The following is a 6,309-nucleotide window of genomic DNA, read 5'->3' on the forward strand; positions in this document are numbered from 1 at the left end:
CACGTAGACGTGAGCGTTTCTGCCGAGTTGCTTGAGGAGGCACTTCTGCATGCAACGCTGAAAAGTGGCACCGGCATTTCTTAAGCAGAATGTCATAGTCAGGTAGCAGAAGGCTCCAAATGGAGTGATGAAGGCGGTCTTCAGGCGGTCGTCCGGATCTAGCTTTATCTGGTGATATCCTGAGTAAGCATCCAAGAAACTCAACAGCTCGCATCCGGCCGTGGAGTCTATCACTTGGTCAATCCTTGGCAGGGCAAAGGGATCTTTAGGGCAGGCCTTGTTGAGGCTTGTGTAGTCTATACACATGCGCCACTTGTTGTTCTTCTTTAACACGAGGACCGGGTTGGCAAGCCACTCTGGAAAGAAGACTTCCATAATGAAGCCGGTTGCCAGAAGCCGGGCTATCTCCTCCCCTACAATCCTTCTCTTTTCCTCTGATAGTCGGCGGAGGGGCTGCTTGACTGGTTTCGCGTCTTTTCGGACGTGTAGTTTGTGCTCGGCGAATTCCTTCGGAACACCCGGCATGTCCTTGGGGGACCATGCAAAGATGTCCCGATTCTCACGGAGGAAATCGGCGAGCTCGCCTTCCTATTTGATGTTCAGGCTTGCCCCGATGACAGCAAACCTCTCGGGGTGCTTGGGGTCAAGTGGTATCTTCTTGGTTTCTTTGGCCAGCTGGAAAGATCCTTGGGCATCATACTCCTTGGGGTCGGGGAACTGGTTCGGCTGCTTGCTGGCCATGGCCACGACCCGGTCCAACATCTTCTTCTCTTCGGCAATCACAAGGGACTCGGCCAGCCGGCTGCTGGCGGCAGCGCACTCGGAAGACTTCTTGTAATCGCCGGCTACGGTGAAGACGCCCTTGGAACTTGGTATCTTCATCTTGAGGTATGCATAGTGGGGAACTGCCATGAACCTGGCCAAGGCGGGTCGGCCAAGCAACGCGTGGTAGGGGCTCTCCAGGTCCACCACTTCAAACCAGATTGCTTCCCAGCGGAAATGCTCCTTGTCCCCAAAGAGTACATCAATCTTGATCTTGCCAATGGGGGTGCAGGACAAGCCGGGTACGATGCCATGAAACACTGTCCGAGTAGGCATGAGCTGCTTCATCTTGACATTTAGCTTCTCCAGGGTGTCACGGTACAGGATGTTGATGCTGCTCCCGCCGTCTATCAGCACGTGGGAGAAGCGGGCAGCGCGTCTGTCCATCGCGAGGGTGGCTTCCAGGACCAACGCATAAGAGCCGGGAGACGGCATCACCTCTGGATGGTCGGCCCGGCTCCAGCTGATGGGTTTTTCTGACTTCCTGGTGCTCTCAGCGTTTGCTGCGCCGGTCTTCGAGTTGGCTCGTAAAGACGATGTAGGTTGCTTGCTCGTCGGGGAATTCGTCGTGCACGGCTCCGACTGTGGGCCGAGCGGCCGGAGGCGGCGGGCCGGCAGGCGGAGGCGGTGCGAGCCCCTCGCCTTTAGAGATTCGGGTGAGCCAATGGCACTTCCGGGTTGTGTGGTTGGACGGCTTCGCGCCGCTATGGAATTTGCATGGGGCGTCGAGAGTTTGCTCGTAGGAGAAAGCCGGCTGCCAAGCTGCCGGCCGCCCTTGGGCTTCTTGGGCGCGGGTCGCCCTTCAGGCAGCGCGTCTTCGACCGTGGCCACCTGCCGACTGGCGGGAGGCGGCGCAGGGCCCTTGCGCTTGTGGTCGTTCGGGTGTGGGCGTCGGCCGGAATCCCCTGCCGGCGTCTTGGGCGCCGGGTTGAGTACTTTCCCGGACGCGTCTACCCGGAGCTCGGTCTTCATCGAAGAGTCGGCGGTGGCGTATTTGTCTGCTATGTCTAGAAGCTCGTCGAGGGTAGTCGGCTTGTCGCAGAGGAGCTTGTGCTTGAGGAGGGTACCTTCTCGGCACCCGGCAGTGAAGTATTCGATGGCTTGCACCTCGTGCACCCCCTCGCAAGAATTGCGGAGCTCGGCCCAACGCGTGAGGTAGTCGCAAGTGGACTCGGCTGGGCCCTATACGCACAGGGAGAGCTTCCTGGGCTTGGGGGCCCACTTGTAGGTGCTGGTGAAGTTGCGGATGAAAGCTTCGGTGAAATCTAGCCAGCTGTTGATGCTAAGAGGCTTGAGGCTGTTGAGCCAGGTCCGCGCCGTGCCTTGCAGCATGAGGGGCACGTACTTCACGGCAACGCGCCGGTTGCCGTTGGCTATGCTGACCACCGTGGAGTATTTGATCAACCAATCTTCCGGCTTCACGGAGCCGTTGTACTTGGGCGTGTCTCTTGGGAGCGAGAACCCTTTGGGGAAAGGCTCGTCGCGGATGCGGGGGCCGAAACAAGGCAGGCCGACATCGTCTTCTTCTTCCAGCGCCAGGGATCGCGCCAGGCGGTCGATCCGATGGCGGGCGTCGTTCTCGCCGACTCCTTCGCGGCGACCTAGTCGGCCGCTGAGAGTCGGGTGCGCCACTAGCGGCGGGGTGGGATATCTCTCTCCACGGGGTCGAGGCGGAGGTGGGTTTCCCCGCCATTCCATGGCTCGGGGATGGCCGTCCGCGTCTCGCTCGATGGAGATTCGGGTCCGGCTTCGGCTGGCCGCCGGCTCTTTCTCGCGCCGCACGCGGGCGTTGCTCGTAGTCGGTGTCTGGGACGTCGCGCCATGATCTCGGCGCGGGGGAGGGCTTCCCGCGCGGGCGTCGGCTTCGTGCCATCGTGCGGCCGCGTCAATCAGTTACTGGATGCGCCGGGTCATGTGGGGGAGTTCTGCGGCCTCCAAGCCGTCCAACTCGTCCACGGCCGCCTGGGCGGCACGCAAGTTCTCGAGCGGAGTGGCATAGACCGGGCGGTCGACTCCCAGCATGTCGGCGATGACGGCGCCGTGTTGCTTGACAATGCCGACCCGGCTTGGCCCGCCCGGGGCCGGCGTGCCGAAGGCGGCGCGGTCAGCTTCGCGCTGGTAGGCCTCAGTGAGGCGTCTCACGGAAGCCAGCCTCCGGCCCTCTGCGAGGAGGGCAAGGCGGCGCGCCTCCAGTGCTTCGTTGTCGGCATCAGCCGGGAGGGGGGTGGACAAGTCGTGGGCCGCCGCGTGCGGGGCATCGTGGGCGCTCTCGTCGGCCGGGATGCCGTGGCCGACGACCATCACTTCGGTGGTGACAGTATCGCGGCCGTCGGTCCGAGGAAGCGGGTCGTTGTAGATCACGACGTTGGTGGGGAAGGTGTCGAAGGAGGCCGTGTCGGAGTCGACAGGCATCGGGTCCGTGGAGCCAACCGACTCCAGATCCACAGCGGGCTCGCTGGAGACATGGAGCTGGCCGAGGAGGTTGGCGAGGTGGTCGGTGCCCGCATCGGAGGTGAGCTCGTCCGAGATGAGGGTTTCGTCGAGGAGATTGGTGAGGCTGCTCGCCGCGCAGATGCTGGTGACGCCTTGCAGCGCGTCGTGGCAAGCGCCATCGGGCGTGCCGGGCTGGCTACGCTCGCTGGGGAGGAAGAGGGTTCCCGTCCAGAACAGGTCTCCGGACGACGGTGCACCTGGCCCCACGGTGGGCGCCAAATGTCAGGTGGTAGGTGCGACATATTCCAACGGGTGGCTTATCATTGTGGGAGCCAGTAAGACGTCGTCGGTGCCTGGAAACGGGATGAGGCGAAGACATGCACGCCGGCGAATCTTACCCAGCTTCGGGGCTCTCCGTGGAGATAACACCCCTACTGCTGCTCTGCGGGGTCTCCGCATGATCACTAGATGGACAAGTAGCTACACAATGCTCCTTGAGCTGTTCGGTGGGAGGAGGAAGAAGGGCACGGCTAGCTTGCTTCTTCTCCTTGTGTGGTGTCTAAAACTAGCTGGGGGCTTCCCCCTTGCATGGGTGCCCCGGGGGGGTTTATATAGGCCTCCCCCCCCCCGGGGTACAATGGTAATCCGACTGGGCGCGGGGCCCAGCTATCTGTGACTGCGCACGCCGGCTGGTGGGTCCCGCCAGCTGCCGGCTCCTCGGTCGACAGGGAGGCCCCACTGTCCGGGACCTGGTCGGCAGCTGGCTACTGTTGCTCCATCTTGGTGACGTGGGCTTCGTCGTGGTAGGCATGGCTACAGTACCGCTGCCCGGCGGGCGATTACTGTAGCCTCACCACGTCTTGTCTCCTTAATGGGACGTCTCCTTCGAGGAAGATGGCAAGCCGGCTGCGGGGAGCCGGCTCTCTCTTGGGCCGACTGGGGGAGGTGTGGCCGCCTTCGGGTGTCTCTCTGACCGAAGGGACCCACCGCCCGTGGGCCGCGCTGGTAGTCCGTCGTGGATGGCGTCAGGGTCGGCATGGCAACAGTGTTGCGCCGGGCGGGTCATGGTCACCCGTACGGTGCACTGTGCCGATCGTGCTTCAGGATTTGGGGGTGGCAGGCTTTACTGTAGCCACGCCCTGTCTCATCGCCGCTAGGTGGATGCAAACTTTGAGGGTACGGTCTCGACCGCTTTATGGGAGCCGGCTTCTTGGAGTCGGCCTCCTCGCGGCCGGCTTCTCGAAGTCGGCCCTCCCATGGCTTTCTTCATGAGGGCTAAAGTTGGGCCGCCTTCCGAAAGCCGGCCTGGGTGACAGCCAGCAAGGGGAAGGCGGCCCCATGTCTTGGATTCTTGAGAGCCGGACGGGCTCGTAATTTTTTCAGAAGGGCCAGGGGAAGCCGACTAGGCTACCCATGGCTATTTACTCCGACATCTATCCTCAAGTGGTGTTATGTGAACGTCGACTACATAACACTTCACCATTATTTGGGCCTAGAGGAAGGCATTGGGAAGTAATAAGTAGATGATGGGTTGCTAGAGTGACAGAAGCTTAAACCCTAGTTTATGTGTTGCTTCATAAGGGGTTGATTTGGATCCATATGTTTCATGCTATGGTTAGGTTTACCTTAATACTTTTGTTGTAGTTGCGGATGCTTGCAATAGAGGTTAATCATAAGTGGGATGCTTGTCCAAGTAAGTACAGCACCCAAGCACCGGTCCACCCACATACTAAATTATCAAAGTACCGAACGCGAATCATATGAACGTGATGAAAACTAGCTTGACGATATTCCCATGTGTCCTCGGGAGCGCTTTACATCATATAAGAGTTTGTCCAGGCTTGTCCTTTGCTACAAAAAGGATTGGGCCACCTTGCTGCACTTTATTTACTTTTGTTACTTGTTACTCGTTACAAATTATCCTATGACAAAACTATCTTTTACCTATTATTTCAGTGCTTGCAGAGAATACCTTGCTGAAAACCGCTTATCATTTCCTTTTGCTCCTTGTTGGGTTCGACACTCTTACTTATCGAAAGGACTACGATAGATCCCCTATACTTGTGGGTCATCAATAGCCATCATGCATCTTTGAAAGGTAGCAGGTGCATTACATAAACCAAAAGGCATACGTCTATAAGCAAAAGTACCGAAAGGGCAAGTAAAAGTGGTCTTTGGTTGATCATCAGCTGACACTGGTATTTGAGAGAAGCCAGAGTAACCATCTAGAAAGCAAAAGTGTGTATGTTTGGATAATCTTGCTAGCATTTGATCAATGAAAGGCAAAGGGTAATGATCTTTTTTAGCAGCTTTATTTAATTTGCGAAAATCAATTACCATCCTATAACCTATAATAATTCTTTGTGGAACCAATTCATCTTTATCATTAGGAACGACAGTAATACCTCCCTTCTTAGGGACACAATGGACAGGACTTACCCACTGACTATCAGCAACGGGATAAATTATACCTGCCTCAAGGAGCTTTAATATTTCCTTTCTTACCACTTCTTTCATCTTAGGATTCAGTCTTCGTTGGTGATCAATAACTGGTTTGGTGTCTTTCTTCAAATTTATTTTGTGTTGACATAGAGTGGGACTAATGCCTTTAAGATCATCAAGACTATATCCAATAGCAGCGCGGTGCTTCTTCAGAGTTTTCAATAATTTTTCTTCCTCCTTCTCTGAAAGGTTAGCACTAATAATAACAGGATATATCTTATTTTCATCAAGATAAGCATATTTAAGAGTATCAGGTAATGGTTTAAGCTCAAACACGGGATCACCCTTGGGTGGAGGAGGATCCCCTAGGATTTCAACAGGCAAGTTGTGTTTCAGAATAGGTCCCTGTTTAAAGAATACTTCATCTATTTCCCTTCTTTCATTCATGAATAGATCATTTTCATGGTCTAGTAAATATTGTTCTAAAGGATCAGTAGGAGGCACGGCAATTGAAGCAAGACCAATAATTTCATCTTTACTAGGCAATTCCTCATCACGGGGTTGTCTACGAAACTTAGCAAAATTAAACTCATGAGACATATGAAGGAAATA

This window comes from Triticum urartu, chromosome 1 (genome assembly GCF_003073215.2).
Source record: "Triticum urartu cultivar G1812 chromosome 1, Tu2.1, whole genome shotgun sequence".
NCBI classification, from domain to species: domain Eukaryota; kingdom Viridiplantae; phylum Streptophyta; class Magnoliopsida; order Poales; family Poaceae; genus Triticum; species Triticum urartu.